This window comes from Mustelus asterias, chromosome 23, assembly GCF_964213995.1.
Source record: "Mustelus asterias chromosome 23, sMusAst1.hap1.1, whole genome shotgun sequence".
Taxonomy (NCBI): domain Eukaryota; kingdom Metazoa; phylum Chordata; class Chondrichthyes; order Carcharhiniformes; family Triakidae; genus Mustelus; species Mustelus asterias.
The window spans coordinates 14,822,979-14,841,400 of NC_135823.1; the positions used below are offsets into that span (position 1 = coordinate 14,822,979).

Here is an 18,422-nt window from a genome sequence, read left to right on the forward strand (position 1 = left end):
GCAGATCACATTTAATCCTGTGTAGCTGAATCTGGCAATGAATGTGGATAATTGTGTTTGTGTGGAGTAAAAGGTTCAGGGAGCATCAGAGACAGTCAACTCAGAAGAAAGTGGGCAAGGTGAATGAGACACAGGGTGGCACAGTGGTGAGCACTGCTGCCTCACAGCGCCAGGGACCCAGGTTCGATTCCTGGTTTGGGTCACTGTCTGTGTGGAGTTTGCACATTCTCCCCATCTGCATGGGTTTCCTCCAGGTGCTCGCCCACACTTTTCCTCCCCACACTCCAAAGGTGAGCAGGTTAGGTGGATTGGCCATGCTAAATTGTCCCTTAGTGTCAGGGGGACTAACTAGGGTAAATGCATGGGGTTATGGGGATAGGGCCTGGGTGGTCGGTGCAAACTCGATGGACCAAATGGCCTCCCTCTGCACTGTAGGATTCTATGATTACCAAGAATGAGAATTTGCAAAGGTTGAGGTCAGAAAAGAATGAGGGAATCTCAATGAGAAACATGAGGCGGATGGTAGGTAGAGAATGATGATTAAAGAAGATCAGTGAAAGAGGGGTAGAACAAAGTGAGGTGCTGAAAGGTTAAGAAGGAGCCAGTGTAGAGGGATTGCCCATGCTGAGATTTAATGATATGGACAACACTGCTATCATGTCTGTTTATCTGGACAACTTGCAGAAGATATAAGAAGGCTGACATGTTAGAGCAAAAGAAAAGATGATGTCATCTGCAAGTCAAGTTTTCATCAATGCAGTTTGTGAGAATATTGCAGAGTAATATGAGGTGCTGTCTTGTTCCGACCCACCAGTTGTGTTGGCAGGCTGTTCTTCCACATCTATTATAGACGCTGGCTGCAAAAGACAGCTTGAACTGAAAGATATAGTGGGTGGTGTTTTTGTAATTAAATGGGTACATATGGAATGGAATCATAGAATCCCTACAGTACAGAAGGAGGCTGTTTGGCCAATCCAGTCTGTACCAACCACAATCCCACCCAGGCCCTATTCCCGTAACCCCGCACATTTACCTGGCTAATCCCACTGACACAAGGGCAATTTAGCATGGCCAATCAAACTAACATTTTTGGTTTATTATCTTACAGGATAGTTTGGAAGATCAACAGTGACTCAGCTAATGTCTCTCTTTGGGCGGCATGGTAGCACAGTGGTTAGCACTGCTGCTTCACAGCTCCAGGGACCTGGGTTTGATTCCCGGCTTGGGTCACTGTCTGTGTGGAGTTTGCACATTCTCCTCGTGTCTGCGTGGGTTTCCTCTGGGTGCTCCGGTTTCCTCCCACAGTCCAAAGTTGTGCGGGTTAGGTTGGTTGACCAGGTTAAAAATTGCCCCTTAGAGTCCTGAGATGCGTAGGTTAGAGGGATTAGCGGGTAAATATGTGAGGATAGGGCCTGGGTGGGATTGTGGTCGGTGCAGACTCGATGGGCCGAATGGCCTCCTTCTACACTGTAGGATTTCTATGATTTCTATGATGACGACTGTGGGAAAAAACCAGGGCACCCAGAGGAAACCTACGGGGAGAACGTTCAAACTCCACACAGACAGTGACCCAAGGCCGGAATTGAACCCGGGTCCCTGGCACCGTGAGGCAGCAGTGCTAACCACTGTGCCCCGTGCCGCCTGGTATGTCAGTGAGTGGGATGGAACAAGTTATTAAAAAGAGAGTTAGATTGTAGTATTCCTGAGTTTGGAAAATCCTCTGACTTCACCTTCCCCTATTCTGCTGGTGCAGTTACTGGCAAGAATGTCCAGAGTTGTCTTCGCAAAGGGAATGAATGACCTGTGACTTTTGCCACCTTCTTTTATTGTGTACCACCTCATTCTGAAAACTGAGACATAGCCTTGAGATGCTGCATGTTCTGTGTCACTCATAATCATGATAGATTAAAGCAAAATACTGTGGATGCTGGAAATTTGAAATCAAAACTGAAAAGGCCAGATAATCTCAGGGGCAGCATGGTGGCACAATGGTTAGCACTGCTGCCTCACAGCGCCAGGGACCCAGGTTCGATTCCCAGCTTGGGTGACTGTCCAAGTGGGGTCTGCACATTCTCCCCGTGTCTGCGTGGATTTCCTCTAGGGGCTCCGGTTCCCTCCCACACTCCAAAGATGTACAGGTTAGGTGGATTGGCCATGATAAATTAACCCTTAGTGTCAGGGGGACGAGCTAGGGTACATGCATGGGGTTATGGGGATAGGGCCTGGGCAGGATTGTAGTCGGTGCAGACTTGATGGGCCGAATGGCTCTTTCTGCGCTGTAGGGATTCTATCGGAGAGAAACAGAATGAATGTTTCAGACCTAAATGGTCCTTTCACAGAACTGAAGCAAGGTAGAAGTGTACAGCATGTTTAGTTGGAAATTTTTTCTGTAATCGCAGAAGGTGCAACACTTGCCCCTTTACTTCCTCACTGTCCAAGGACCCAAACATTGCTTCACCTGAGAGGAATGTTTGAGTGCTTGGACAGTGAGGAGGTAAAGGGGAAGGTATTGCATCTTCCATAAGTAGGGAACAAGGCAGAAAATCAGGGAGAAAGCTGAGGCAGGCAGGAATGCACAGTAGCTCTTACAGAAATGGTCAAGGTTATGTTGTGGTGTGGTTCTTCCTCAGCAATGAGTTTATTTTCTGCAAATTTCCTGCATTTTCAGTTTGCATTTCAGGTTTGCAGTGTGAGCATTCTTATCGAGAAAGAATCCCCACCCTTGATACCATAAATTCCTGATGCTGCGGTGTGTAAAACAGGCTAACTTCACCTTCAGTAAATAAACACAGAGAGCTGCAGGGAAAAGGTCAGGATTTCATAGAATCATAGAATCCCTACAGTGCAGAAGGAGGCCATTCGGCCCATCGAGTCTGCACCGACCACAATCCCACCCAGGCCCTACCCCCACATATTTTACCCGCTAATCCCTCTAACCTACGCATCTCAGGAGTCTAAGGGGCAATTTTTAACCTGGCCAATCAACCTAACCCGCACATCTTTGGACTGTGGGAGGAAACCGGAGCACCCGGAGGAAACCCTCGCAGACACGATTTGCTATGGTTCAGAGGGAGAGCAGCAGCTCGATGGGTGGATTGGCATTTCCCTGTCAGTCAGTGTGTGTGTGAGTGAAGTTGCTTGCAGGAGGAGAGGGCAGCTCAGCTCCTGTCTATAGGGGAAAGGAAAAGAGAGGCAGCGGGACAGAGTGGCAGCGGGGACAGGTAGTGAGAGAGGCAGTGGGACAAAGTGGGACAGAGACAGGCAGTGTGTGGGGCAGTGCAGTGTGTGAGACAGACAGTGGGCGGTGCAATGTGTGGGACAGAGAGACAGACAGTGAGAGGCACTGATTGAGGCAGTGACAGTGTGAGGGAAGCGGTGTTGCAGCGGCAGAGACAGTGTGAATGAGGCAGTGGGACAGAGGCAGAGTGTGAGGGAAGCGGTGTTACAGTGTGTGTGAGGGAGGGAGGCGGAGGGTCAGAAAGGCAGAGGCAGTGTGAATGTGCGGAAGCGGTGTTGCAGAGTGTGTGTGTGTGTGTGAGGGAGGCAGTGTGTGAAGCAGTGGGACAGAGGCAGAGTGAGGGGGGAGGGAGGTGGAGAGTGTGAGGGGGGAGGGAGGTGGAGAGTGTGAGGGGGGAGGGAGGTGGAGAGTGTGAGGGGGGAGGGAGGTGGAGAGTGTGAGGGGGGAGGGAGGTGGAGAGTGTGAGGGGGGAGGGAGGTGGAGAGTGTGAGGGGGGAGGGAGGTGGAGAGTGTGAGGGGGGAGGGAGGTGGAGAGTGTGAGGGGGGAGGGAGGTGGAGAGTGTGAGGGGGGAGGGAGGTGGAGAGTGTGAGGGGGGAGGGAGGTGGAGAGTGTGAGGGGGGAGGGAGGTGGAGAGTGTGAGGGGGGAGGGAGGTGGAGAGTGTGAGGGGGGAGGGAGGTGGAGAGTGTGAGGGGGGAGGGAGGTGGAGAGTGTGAGGGGGGAGCTGCAGAGTGAGGGAGGCGGTACGGAAGTTACTAACTTTCACCAACTCCCTGACGTCAGGCAGCCCGAGCACATCTTCCGCAATCTGTCCGCCTGGGAGCAGCGGCAAGCGGCTGAAAGCCGGCCCGGGGAGCGGAGGTAAGGCTGCTGTTTGCAATGAGGGAGGGAATTGGGCCGTCCGGTTAACCCGCTCCCGGCACCGGCTGTGTGTGTGTCTGTCTCCCCCTCTCCGCGGGGCTGTCCCCGAGAGAGAGAGTTCACTCCCAACAAAACCCAGAGAGAGGCACTCTCACCTCACTAACCAGCACTGCAACCTGCTGTCCCCACTAACCAGCACTGTAACCTGCTGTCCCCACTAACCAGCACTGCAACCTGCTGTCCCCACTAACCAGCACTGTAACCTGCTGTCCCCACTAACCAGCACTGTAACCTGCTGTCCCCACTAACCAGCACTGCAACCTGCTGTCCCCACTAACCAGCACTGTAACCTGCTGTCCCCACTAACCAGCACTGCAACCTGCTGTCCCCACTAACCAGCACTGTAACCTGCTGTCCCCACTAACCAGCACTGTAACCTGCTGTCCCCACTAACCAGCACTGCAACCTGCTGTCCCCACTAACCAGCACTGTAACCTGCTGTCCCCACTCACCAGCACTATAATCTGTTGTCCTCCTTAACCAGCGGCACTGTAACCTGCTGCTCTCACTAACCAGCACTGTAGCCTGTTGTCCTCCTTAACCAGCAACACTGTAACCTGCTTCCCTTATTAACCAGCACCATTCTTTGTTAACCTCATTAATTCCTATACCCTGCTGCCCTCATTAACTCAGGGATGGTGAGGGGAGAGTTTGGGGTTTGGAGGAGGGTCTATTTAACCCAGGTTGTGAATACTGCTAATCTGCTGTCACTCTGGTAGGGGAACCCCTTACACATCCAGAGTTGAACAGGACTTCATGAGACGTACTCTGAAATGGGTTGGCTGGTATTTTAACAATGACTTTAGGAGATGGCAACAAGCAGTAGCTCAAAGTTTCTGCTGAAATTCTAATTCCATTTGTGGCATGTTCTTAAAGGGGCTTTAAACTATTAAAACTGTTTTAGCCAGGTTTGAAAATAATTGTGTGACAGTGAAATTAGTTATATTTAATTGTTTCTGACCTTTAAAACTTTCGCGTTTACAATAACTCCCTAGCCTCCACTCAAAGGAAGTTTCTGTTTGGAGTTTCAGCTGGAGTGTGGGTGTACACGCTCTGAACTGTTGAAGTATGTTAATTCCCACATGTGGAGTTTGCCCGTCTTCATGTTCTTTAATATGATGACGGTCCCTAATTTTTTGATTTAAGCGAAGTGGTGTGGGTTGTTTGCTAAGTGCAACCTATAGGAGATATACATCGGGGATGAGTGGTTTACAGAACCACGTGTGGACTGACGCCAGTAAAATAACTCAAGTGCTTCAGGCACAGTTGAGTTGTATCAATGACCCTAGTGATTTATTGAATGTAAAGCATCAATGCCTGAAGTGCATTCTGTTTATACAATATGCATTGAGTATGCCAACAATCTCTCTCAAGTCCTTTCCTATATTTTTAGTTTGTGTTTTCCTGGATGATTGGGAAGTGATGCATCATTCTGTAACTATTAATGCATTTCCTCTACAAATGTGGCTATGTTGCAGGCTGTTGGTGGCACCATGGTAGTATTGCGACTAGGGTTGAGTAATAAGGGGCCTGGACTAATGACCCTGAGACATGTGTTCGAATCCCACCACGGCAGTTGGGGAATTTAAAAGTTTAGTTAATTAAATAAATCTGGATTAAAAAGATAACATCAGTAACCCAGAAACTGTTGGGTTGAGTTTATATTTTTAAAAATGCATCTTGTTCACTGATCTCCTTTTGGGAAGGAAAAATGCTGTCCTTGTCAGTCTAGTCCACATAGTCGCCTCAGACCTTGTCCGTGGCTGGAATTCTCCAGTCTCGCTGCAGTGAATGGAGTTTTGACTGAGCGTCAAATTCTCTATTCTCGCTGTCAGCGGGACAGGTATGGACAAGGCCGGAGAATCCCAGCCACAGAATTATTTTGTTGTTAGTGCAGCAATGTGGTTGACTCTTAATTGTTGTGTAAAATGACTGCTCAATTCTAGGCAGTTTGGAGATGGGCAGTAATTGTTGACCTTGCCACAACACCCATATCCCATGATTGGTTTCAAAACAAAACGCTTTTCATGGTCAATGTTTGAGGATGTTAAACTCGGGGTTAATCACTATAAGAAATATTATCTACAAATACCCATTTTCCTTGGAGCAGCACAGTGGTTAGCACTGCTGCCTTACAACCCAGGGACCCGGGTTCGATTTCCGGCTTGGATCAGTGTCTGCGCGGAGTCTGCACATTCTCCCTTTGTTTGTGTGAGATTCCTCCGGGTGGTCCGGTTTTCTCCCACAATCTGAAAGACATGCTGGTTAGGTGCATTGGCCATGCTAAATTATCTCTGTGTACCCAAACAGGCGTCAGAGTGTGACGACTTGGGGATTTTCACACGAACTTCATTGCAGTGTTGATGTAAATCTACTTGTGACACTAATAAATAAACTTAAACAGAAAATGCTAGAAATACTTTGGTCTGGCAGTACCTGTGGAGAGAGAAATAGCGTTAATATTTCATCAAACCTTTTATTTGAGTACAATCTAAACCTTGGCATTATGATTAGCATTTTGAAGAAAAGCCCATGTCCAATAAAGCTGCAATTGTGTCAATTGTGAAAATGAGGCTGCATTAATGAAGCCTTACTTGTGTACTTACAGATAAAAGCAAATTACTGTGGATGCTGGAATCTGAAACAAAAACAGAAATCTGAAACAAAAACAGAAAATGCGGAAAATCTCAGCAGATCTGACAGCATCTGTGAACAAGAGTTAACATTTCGAGTCTCAGTGGATCCAGACTTGAAACGTTGACTCTGTTCTCTCTCCACAGATGCTGTCAGACCTGCTGAGTTTTTCCAGCATCTTCTGCTGTGTTTGTAGTGCTGGTCTAGTCAAAGTATTCCACTAATCCTTCTGCACGTATGGTTGTCATCATTCTCAACCATACAGTGCAGAAGAATCAATTCATTACTCTGTACAGCATAAATCCATATTTCATTGCCACAGTATTATTGGTGGGGAAAAATAAACATTGCGTTTAAGTGATAATTTAACATGCACAGCAGTAAGAAAGCAACGTTCAGTGGAAGCCTGTGGGTGTAAGGGAAATTACATTTCATCACAGCAGGATGACTATTGTGTGGATTAGCGATCACATTGTTTTCAAGGGAAAAATAAAGAATCAAAAGCAAAATTCCTTTATAACTAAATCTCTGCACTGGAAATTTATCTGAGTGCTGCTTAATTTGGCAAACAACAAGTGCTGGAAATGTGGAAGTATGGAAATCCACTGAAGATTATGGGAGGTGGTGGAGTAGTGGTGTTGTCGCTAGACTAGTAATCCAGAGACCCAGGGTAATGCTCTGGGGACCCGGGTTTGAATCCCACCACGGCAGATAGTGAAATTTGAATTCAATAAAAACCTGGAATTAGAAGTCTAATAGTGACCATGAAACCATTGTCGATTGTCGTAAAAACCTATCTACTTCACTAATGTCTGTGAATGTCAGGAAATCTGCCATCCTTACCTGGTCTGGCCTATATGCGATTCCTGATCCACAGCAATGTGGTTGACTCTTAACTACCCCTGGGATGAGCAATAAATGCAAGCCCAGCCAACAATGCCCACATCCTGCAAATGAGTCAAACAAAAATTAAAATTTGGTTGCATTTATGGAAAAGTTACTCTGAATACAAATTCTGGGAATATTACAGAAGGATTGTGCTGCATTGTCCCACAATTAATTTCCACTCTACCAAAGCCTCCAAACAAACATTGTCAACATTTAAAGGACCAGCATCATATGCTTGAGAAGTCCGAGCAGAGTGCTTGGCAGGTTTGAATCGAGCTTGGAAAGTGGAGAAAGTAGGGAGTTCCCTTCAAGATGATCTGAATGCATTGGACCAATATGTCCCCACACAAAGTTAAAGCCATTCAGCCCAGTTGAAGGGGCCTACCAAGCAACTCCAATGAAAATTGGCACGTAAGGCCTCAAAGACGAAAATGGCACAAAATTAAGACTGACAAAAGATGTCAAAATGGGCAAGAGAAATTTCAGATTGAATACGGCAAGAATGTGAAGGACAATGAAATTCCTATTTTGCTTGCGAGAATGGAATGGAGGGTAAAATGGAGCCCTAGGAACTGAAAACGGAACATGACAATAGTTGCTACACAGATTGCAAAAGTGTTAAATGTTTTTTTCTCTTTAGTTTTTGCCAAATCGGAGATGGGTAATCTATTTGACCCATAAAGGGAAGAGCATAGAATTACACAGGCCTATTTCCATGTTGAACATTCCATAGCCTCATAGAATCCTACAGTGCAGAAGGAGGCCATTCGGCCCATTGTGACTGCACTGACCACAGTCCCACCCAAACCCTATCACCATAACCCCATGTATTTACCCTAACTAGTCCCCCTGACACTAAGGGGCAATTTATCATGACCAATCCACCTAACCCGCACATCTTTGGACTATGGGAGGAAACCGGAGCACCCAGAAAAAACCAACGCAGACACGGGGGGAATATGCAAACTCCACAGAGACAATGACCCAAACCAGGAATCGAACCTGGATTCCTGGCGCTGTGAGGCAGCAGTGCTAACCCCTATGCCAACGTGCCGCCCCTAGTCTGTATCAGTTTACTGTGCTCCAAAGGTACTGAAATTAAAGAAATAATCTTTCAAATACAAGATAGACTATGTGTATGATGACCAGATTTATGAAATGGAAACTTTGCAAGAGTAACAATCAATTATGGTATTTTGCTGCACTACTTCAGTGAGTTAAATGTGATTGTTTTGTCAAATGACCCAGGCTACAGATTCATTGACTAAATCTTAATGCCCCAAAACAGATGGACTGGGGTGGTAGTACTATAATGAGTTACATGGGTCATTTCAATCCTGTAATGAGCTAAGTGGGTCATTTCAATACTCTAATGAGTTGCTGTTTTCATTTTAACAGTCATTCTGTTTTTCACTCCTGGTAGCTGGGTTTCCCAGACTTTGTAGCTTGAAGAAAGTAGAGGGTTGGAATCCATGAGGTGAGTGCCTTTACAGCACTGCTTGTGGGCCAGGAGGAAAAGGAATGTTTCCTTTGCACCTATCAATCCCAACAATGAAACCAACCTCCTGCCCCCGTAAATTTGCTTCCTTCTCCACCATTACCCCCACCATAGATGCACCATAGAAAGCTTTCTTTCTGGTTGTGTCACAGCTTGGTATGGCTCCTGCTCTGCCCAAGACCACAAGAAACTACACAGGTTGTGAATGTAGCCCAATCCATCACGCAAACCAGCCTCCCATCCATTGACTTGTCTACACTTCCCACTGCCTCAGCAAAGCAGCCAGCATAATTAAGGACCCCACGCACCCCGGACTATAGGCTGACGAATGGCAGATGGAGTTTAATTTAGACAAATGCGAGGTGATGCATTTTGGTAGATTGAACCAGGGCAGGACTTACTCAGTTAATGGTAGGGCATTGGGGAGAGTTACAGAACAAAGAGATCTAGGGGTACATGTTCATAGCTCCTTGAAAGTGGAGTCACAGGTGGACAGAGTAGTGAAGAAGGCATTCGGCATGCTTGGTTTCATCGGTCAGAACATTGAATACAGGAGTTGGGATGTCTTGTTGAAGTTGTACAAGACATTGGTAAGGCCACACTTGGAATACTGTGTACAGTTCTGGTCACCCTATTATAGAAAGGATATTATTAAACTAGAAAGAGTGCAGAAAAGATTTACTAGGATGCTACCGGGACTTGATGGATTGAATTATAAGGAGAGGTTGAATCGACTGGGACTTTTTTCTCTGGAGCGTAGGAGGCTGAGGGGTGACCTTATAGATGTCTATAAAATAATGAGGGGCATAGACACCGTAGATAGTCAATATCTTGGGTGGCACGGGAGCACAGTGGTTAGCACTGCTGCTTCACAGCTCCAGGGACCTGGGTTCGATTCCCGGCTTGGGTCACTGTCTATGTGGAGTTTGCATATTCTCCTCGTGTCTGCGTGGGTTTTCTCCAGGTGCTCCGGTTTCCTCCCACAGTCCAAAGATGTGCGGGTTAGGTTGATTGGCTATGCTAAAATTGCCCCTTAGTGTCCTGAGCTGCGTAGGTTAGAGAGATTAGAGGGTAAAATATGTAGGGATATGGGGGTAGGGCCTGGGTGGGATTGTGGTCGGTGCAGACTCGATGGGCCAAATGGCCTCTTTCTGTAGGGTTTCTATGATTCTATCTTTTCCCAAAGTTAGGGGAGTCTAAAACTAGATGCATAGGTTTAAGGTGAGAGGGGAGAGATACAAAAGTGTCCAGAGGGACAATTCTTTCACACAGAGGGTGGTGAGTGTCTGGAACAAGCTGCCAGAGGTAGTAGTGGAGGCAGGTACAATTTTATCTTTTAAAAACCATTTAGATAGTTACATGGGTATGATGGGTATAGAAGTATATGGGCCAAATGTGGGCAATTGGGATTTGCTTAGGGGTTTTAAAAAGAAAGGGCGGCATGGACAAGTTGGGCCAAAGGGCCTGTTTCCATGCTGTAAACCTCTATGACTCTCTCTTCCACCCTCTTCCGTTGGGAAAAAGATACAAAAGTCTGGGGTCACGTACCAACCGGCTCAAGAACAGCTTCTTCCCTGCTGCCTTCAGACTTTTGAATGGATCTACTCTAAGTTGATCTTTTTCTACACCCTAGTTCTGACTGTAACATTACATTCTGCACTCTCTCCTTTCCTTCTCCATGAATGGGATGCTTTGTCTGTATAGCCCGCAAGAAACAATACTTTTCACTGTATACTAATACACATGACAATAAATCAAATCAGATCCCTCCCAACTGCTATCAGCTCAGCCTCCACTACCCCACAATGATCCCTTTCACTCTCATAATACACCTAGCTGCTCTCATAGGCATCTAGCCCATTAATCAAGCTGCCAAAGGCTGCAGCACACCTAAAGGACTCCTGCAGATCAATGGAAAACCAGCATCAAACTCTGCTTCATGCAAGAGAAGTGGACGGAATTATGACATTTCATTACCAAAACAACTGTCAGAAATCTCATAACTGAATATAGTAAAAATAGAATCCACCTTTCAGTCGTTCTAATGTCCCTGATTTGTGTAGAAATAGCTGATCTTAGCTTTGTTGTTAAGATGCCAGTTGTGCTTTGAGTGGGGGGATCCTCGAGGGTTAAAAAAAACCAGCCAGGATTTGCACTCCTGATCAGTTTCTAATGATGCTGCAGGAAGTGTGTACGTGGCCATGAGGGGACTGGAGGGGAGGAGAGAGGTAGTGATGACCCTGTTGTCAAATAGATTGATTGCACTCGCTGTCTAGCTGAGCACCTGAAAAGTGGCTGCTTGGTTGAGATGCTGGAGGAAGCCTGTTGCATACAGAGCCTCGGCACATCTTTAGGAAAGGACAGGTGAAAATCAGCAGAGCAAGTGACACGAGGAAGGAAAAGCAAACAGTTTGATGGTAGGATTTCCTTTCTGTGCTGGATCGTAACTCTTTTTACTTCATTCTCTACACCACTGACTTTATGGGAAGCTTGTGTACTAAGTGTTTACTTGGAGTTTTTCTTTTGTTCCTGCAACTCCTGACTAAAACTCATTACAAACACAGGTTATATATAAACTGTGGGCAGATTCACAGAATAAAGACTGTTTCCATGTTGTAGTTAAACCTGGATCTCAGTGATTTAGTCAATTTATGTTAGTAACTCCATTTGATGAGGGTTTTTTTCTCGTTTGGTTGTTGTAAGGGTTTAAGATAACTTTAATCTTACAAGGGAAAAAGATGCTTTGTACCATTCAGGATGTTTGCTATTTTTCTCCATCATTCCTTCCACCTTGGCAGTTGACTGTTTTGGTGAATCAAATCTGCGCTTGTCACACACCATTTAATTTACTGTAACACTGTTGAACTTAATTCAGAAATGATTCTAAATGTTTTATGCAGATTTCTTGAAATTATCTTTATAATTAGCACTGGAAAATCCTCATCAGTTTCAATATTATTTCAAAAAGTTCGCTATGTGTCAGTTGAAAAAGAAATAGCTAACTTAAAGGCGAATTGCATTTTCAGGCAAAAGACATGGATACCATGCTTTAAATAACTAGTACTGAGTAATCACTATATTCCAAAGCAGGTCTATTGTCAATACTGGGCTGAGACTGTTACCTGTACCAGCTGAAAAAAACATTGTGGAGTAGTCCAGCAAAAAAGCAGATCACACTTGCAAAATAAAAACCTCCTTGAATTTGTTCAAAATACAAACCACATTCTCAAAAGACAAGCAGCAGCCTTCATATTGAAATTTTAACGTCAGTGTATAATTATGAATGAAAAGCTCAGGACAGTTTGCACATCATTTTGCTACAAATACAATTTGATTTTTCAATTATCAATAGAATATTAACCGTGTTAGGACAATAGAATATTGACAAAGCAGGGCATGGAAGAACGTTTGGCATGGGGGCACAGTGGTTAGCATTGCTGCCTCTCAGCGCCAGAGACCCGGATTCAATTCCGGTCTTGGGTAGAGTGGAGTGGAGTTTGTACATTCTCCCTGTGTCTGCGTGGGTTTCCTCCGGGTGCTCTGGTTTCCACGCGCTGCTCAATGATGTGCAGGTTCGGTGGATTGGCCATGCTAAGTTACCCGTTAGTGTCCCAAGAGGTTATGTGGATTAGCCATGATAAATGCACTGAGTTATGGGGATGGGAGGGAGGGGAGTAGGCTTGGGTGTGATGCCTTTTCAGAGAGTCAGTGCAGACTTTATGGACTGAATGGCCTCCTTCTGCACTGTCGGCATTCCATGGATTTAATTTTTTAACTAAAGCTTTACTGGAAGTTTCTTCATTAATTTTGGTTTAATGATCCTGCTACATTATCTTGTTCAGCATAGTTGGAACAAACTGATAAAAATCCTGACACTGGCATGTTGTAGTTATGTCCCGCATTGATTCCAGACTATTTCATTCAAGTTCACTTATTTTCCCCTCTGTTTGACATTCCTGACTAATTTGGTTTTGATTTTGCATGTATAATTGACTTGCTTTCAGACTTTTCCTTGAGCTGCTCTTGAATCACCTCATCCTTTCTGAGCTCTGGTTAGTGATCCATGCACCATGTCTTCTCTTGCACATGTGTTGTTGCATTCTGGAAGATCTGACCATGTGAGGATCCAGTGTTCTCAGCTGCCTGATGCAGCAGATTCGATTTGATCATTTTCAGATCTCTTCATGATATTGACACATCTTATCTAAACTAGTTCCAGTTTTCTACCCTGACCTTGCCTCTGCTCTGTTCCTGATGCGTGTCTCTTGCCTGATGGAAGCCATTCTTTCAAGGTGTCTGCTGTCTGCAACCCGTTTTCTGAGCACTTTTGACTTGCTGCCTTTTTTCTTTGCTTTTTTTTTGTGGTGTCTTAAGAATCTCTACCCTCTTGATCTTTACTGTCCGTTTGGCATCTTCTTCCCTATGGTCGGCATGGTGGTTAGCACTGCTGCCTCACAGCGCCAGGGACCCGGGTTCGATTCCTGGCTTGGGTTACTGTCTGTGTGGGGACACTTTCTCCCCGTGTCTGCTTGGGTTTCCTCCGGGTCCTCCGGTTTCCTTCCCCAGTCCAAAATGTGCGGGTTAGGTTGATTGGCCATGTTAAATTGCCCCTTAGTATCAGGAGAATTAACTCGGATAAATACATGGGATTGTGGGGATAGGGCCTGGGTGGGATTGTGGTCGGTGCAGACTCAATGGGCCGAATGGCCTCGTTCTGCACTGTATGACTCTATGAAGAGTTCTTTATGATCAGTGCCAAGCCTTACAATTTGGCTGAGTTCCAATGATCTGTAATGCACTGTACTACCTGAAATCTAACTTCACTCGAAGGAACACTAAGCTTCAGTAATTTTGTAACAAGAGGTGGTTGTGATTGAGATTTTGTATGACTGGGTGGGTACAGCATATTTAGTTGTCTCACATTTTATGAATAAGAGTTTTGATACACATTAGCTGTTCTACTTGTTAAGCAGGGGAATTGTTACTTGTATGTTGTAGAGGTTACCAACCTTTCAAAGGAGCATTAACAACCTTTTCTGGATGCTTTGATTGGGAATATCTCGAACTGCAGCCACGATCTACTCTAAGGCTGTTTAATCTAAGGGAGAATGGCCGAGCCTCACAAGGGGTTTCGTGTGGTGGTTGTAAGGAGGTGTTGAATGGCCAGCCCTCATGAATCAAGGACAAGAATAGTGTAGGTACTGAGAATTCGGGTTAAAGCTAAACTATAATGACCATATATTAGCCTGCACTGCTGTACACTGCTCTGCAAGGTCAGATTTATAATTAGAACAAAGTGTGTTAGGCAAACTGATTATGACCAGAACAATCCAACTGAAATGTCTGTACGGAATGGAAGCATAGAATCCTACAACGCAGAAAGAGGGCATTTGGCCCATCAAGTCTGCATCGACCAGAATCCCATCCAGGCCCTATCCCCATAACCCTAGCTAGTCCTCTTGACACTAAGGGGCAATTTAGCATGGCCAATGCACCTTACCTTTTGGACTGAGAGAGGAAACCAGAGCAACCCCACACACACGGGAAGAATGTGCAAACTCCATGCAGTGACCCAAGCCGGGAATTGAACCCGGGTCCCTGGCGCTGTGAGGCAGCAGTGCTAACCACTGGGCCACCGTGCTGCCAAAACAGCTTGCTGTGCTCCGGGCACCACCATCTGAAACTTGTACAGAAATGTAGACGCAGTTAGTTATTGTGCATGGAACTATGGATGTTGCAAGTGGCCCGATAAACCTCCAAGCCATTTCCCTAGTTATTGGTGCTTTATTTGTACACCCTACATGCCTATTAACATATATTTCCATAAGAAATCTGTTCTCGTTACAGTTGCTTCCAGGTATGCTGTTATGTAACCTAATAAATCAAATGTTAGTATGCCTCAGTTATAGCACTTTGCTCTCTTCAGTCAGAAGATTGTGTGTTCAAGACCCACTCCAGGACTCTGGATTTACACACCAGTGCTGCACTAAGAGTTTTGCGCTGTTGGAGGTGTCAGCCCTTGGATGAGATGTTGAACTGCCTGTGGATGTAAAGATCAGTGGAGTTATCGAATCCTACAGTGCAGAAGGAAGCCATTTGGCCCATCAAGCCTGCACCGACCACAATCCCACCCAGGCTGTATCCTCATAACCCCATGCATTTACCCTAACTCGCCCTCGTGACACTAAGGGGTAACTTAACATGGCCAATCTACCTAACCCGCACATCTTCGGACTGTGGGAGGAAACTGGGGCACCCGGAGAAAACCCATGCAGACATGGGAAGGACGTGCAAACTCCGCACCGACAGCGACCCAAGCCAGGAATCGAACCTGGGTCCCTGGCACTGTGAAGCAGCAATGCTAACCACTGTGCTGCCCCCGTTCTAGTGTCTTAACTAATATTTATCCCTCACCAAACTCCACCATAGCAGGTAATTAGTCATTTATCTAATTTGCTCTTTCTTTGGGAGATGTGGGCATCACTGATGAGGTCAAAGTTTGTTGCCTTTGAGAAGGTGATAGTGAGCAGTGTCCATGAACCACTGCAGTCCACCTGGTGTAGGTACATCCACAGTGCTGTTGTGAAGGGAAGTTCCATCTTGGTGTCAAGGCTCTCGGGTGTTTCTTTGGAACTGCAAGTGGAGAGTATTCCAGTGTTTAAATGCACCTGATCCTTTTGTTGCATTCATGTTTTCCTGAAGAATCTGACCTATACATTGTCTTGTATGCAATTAATGCTCATCTGTTGTTAGTAGAGTATTTGGAAGCAGAACAGTTTGTGCTACAATGATTACTTCTCCGTTTCATTCAAAATTGCATAAGATAAATATCTCAGTAACTTTAACTTTCTAATTGATGATTGTGACTCAGGACACCATAGAGAGAGTGTGATGTACATTTAGCATTTATGGAAAATTTTATTTATTTTGAGTACTATGATGCAATAAAAATACTGCAGATGCTGGAATTTGACACAAACAGAAAATGCTGGAAAATCTCAGCAGGTCTTATAGCAGGTTGATACCGGAGATGAGGGGTTTGGATTATGAGGAGAGGCTGAGGAGATTGGGTTTGTACTCGTTGGAGTTTAGAAGGATGAGGGGGGATCTTATGGAGACTTATAAGATAATGCGGGGGCTGGATAGGGTGGAGGCGGAGAGATTCTTTCCACTTAGTAAGGAAATTAAAACTAGAGGACACAGCCTCAAAATAAAGGGGGGTCGGTTTAAGACAGAGTTGAGGAGGAACTTCTTCTCCCAGAGGGTGGTGAATCTCTGGAATTCTCTGCCCACTGAGGTGGTGGAGGCTACCTCGCTGAATATGTTTAAAGCGCGGATGGCTGGATTCCTGAGCGGTAAGGGAATTAAGGGTTATGGGGATCAGGCGGGTAAGTGGTACTGATCCACGTCAGATCAGCCATGATCTTATTGAATGGCGGGGCAGGCTCGAGGGGCTAGATGGCCTACTCCTGCTCCTATTTCTTATGTTCTTATGTTCTTATCAGTGGAGAAAGAACAGAGCTAACGGTTTGAGATAGGATGACTCTTCAGAGCTAAATAGAACTGGAAATAGGTTGAGATTTATACTGTTGTGGGGGCTGGATAAAGGGCCAGTGTTAGGTGGAGGCTAGGGAGAGATTGACAAAGATGTCATAGACAAAAGCCAAAGGGAACGTGAATGGAGGTGACCATGGCTAAGAAGGGTGTTGCTAGCGTCACATTGAGAGATCAGAATGTGCAAATGGCAGACAAAGTTGGGAAGTGGGATTAAAACAAAGGATGGAAAAATGAATCAATGGAAGAAATGAAAATAAATAGATAGAAATAAAAAATGGGATTATGGTGAAGGAGAGAGTTTATTCTTTGAAGTTGTTGAACTCAATGTTGAGTACGGAAGGCTGTGAAGTGCCCAATCGGAAGATGAGATGCTATTCCTCCAGTTTGCATTGGGCTTCACTGGAACATTGCAAGAGGCCAAGGACAGACATGTGGACAGAAGAGCAGGGTGGTGTGCTGAAGTGGCAAGTGACAGAAAGGTCTGGGTTCTGCTTGTGGACAGACCAAAGGTGTTCAGCAAAGCGGTCACGCAGTTTGCATTTAGTGTCTCCAATGTAAACATTGGAAGCAGTGAATGCAACAGACCAGATTGAAGGAGGTTCACTTGAAGCTCTGTTTCACCTGAAAAGAATGTTTAGGTCCTGGGATGATGAGCAGGGAGGAGGTAAAGGGGAAGTTTATTTTATTAGTGTCACAAGTAGGTTTACATTGACACTGCAATGAAGTTACTGTGAAAATCCCCTGGTCCCCACACTGCAGCACCTGTTCGGGTACACTGAGGGAGAATTTAGCATGGCCAATTCACCTAACCAGCACGTCTTTCAGATGTTGTACCTTCTGCGATTGCATGGAAAGGTGCCGTGGGAAAGGGGTGAGATGTTGGTTGTGATGTAAGAGTGGACCAGGGTGTCCCGGAGAGCAGTCCCTGCGGAATGCTGATGGGGGCGGGGGTGAGGGGAAGATGTGTTTAGTGGTGGCATTATGCTGGAGTTGGTGGAAATGGTGGAGGATGATCCTTTGAATGCAGTGGCTGGTAGGGTAAAAAGTGAGGACAAGGGGGAACCTATCGTGGTTCTGGGAGGGAGGGAGGGAGGGAGGGACGGGGTGAGAGCAGTGGCCTGGGAGGTGAGTCGGACATGGTTGAGAGCCTGTGGGTGGGAAGCCACAGTTTAAGGAAGAAGGAAGACATATCAGCAGCACCATTTTGGAAAGTGGCATCATCGGGACAGAGACGAAGGAACTGAGAGAATGGGATGGAGTCCTTACAGGATGTGGGGTGTGAAGAGCTATAGTCAAGGTAGCAGTGGGAGTTGGTGGGCTTGTAATGGATATTAGTGGACAGTCTATCACCAGAAATGAAAACAGCGAGGTCAAAGAAGGGAAGTGTCAGAGATCGACCATATGAAAGTGAGACAGGGATGGACAGGGAAATTGATAAATTTTTCCAGGTCCAGACGAGAGCAGGAAGCAACATCCAAGGAGTTGTGGGAGGGGATGGAGAAGGACTGGAACAAGGAATGTTCCGCATACCCCATAAAGAGACAGGCATAACTGGGACCCATGCCACTTATTTGGTGGAGGTGAGAAGAGTTAAAGGAGCAACTGTTGAGTGAGAGAACAAGTTTGGCCAGATGGAGGATAGTAGTGGTGGATGGAGATTGTTCAGGTCTCTGTTCGAGGAAGAAGT

The 18,422-nt window shown here is 45.8% G+C and overlaps 1 protein-coding gene across 7 annotated transcripts in view; it reads left to right on the forward strand.

The window, feature by feature from the left end:
* The first annotated feature begins 3,410 nt into the window (after window positions 1–3,410).
* LOC144510532 (inactive rhomboid protein 1-like) overlaps window positions 3,411–18,422 on the forward strand; it is a 369,670-nt gene continuing 354,658 nt past the window's right edge. For 6 of the 7 annotated variants that reach the window (XM_078240037.1, XM_078240025.1, XM_078240027.1 and 3 more), the window contains exons 1-2: window positions 3,411–3,427; window positions 3,955–4,098. The gene's annotated coding sequence lies outside the window, so the exon portion shown is untranslated. Of the gene's footprint in view, window positions 3,428–3,533; window positions 3,551–3,954; window positions 4,099–18,422 lie in introns of those variants that run through there. The other variant, XM_078240026.1, reaches the window with a different exon arrangement.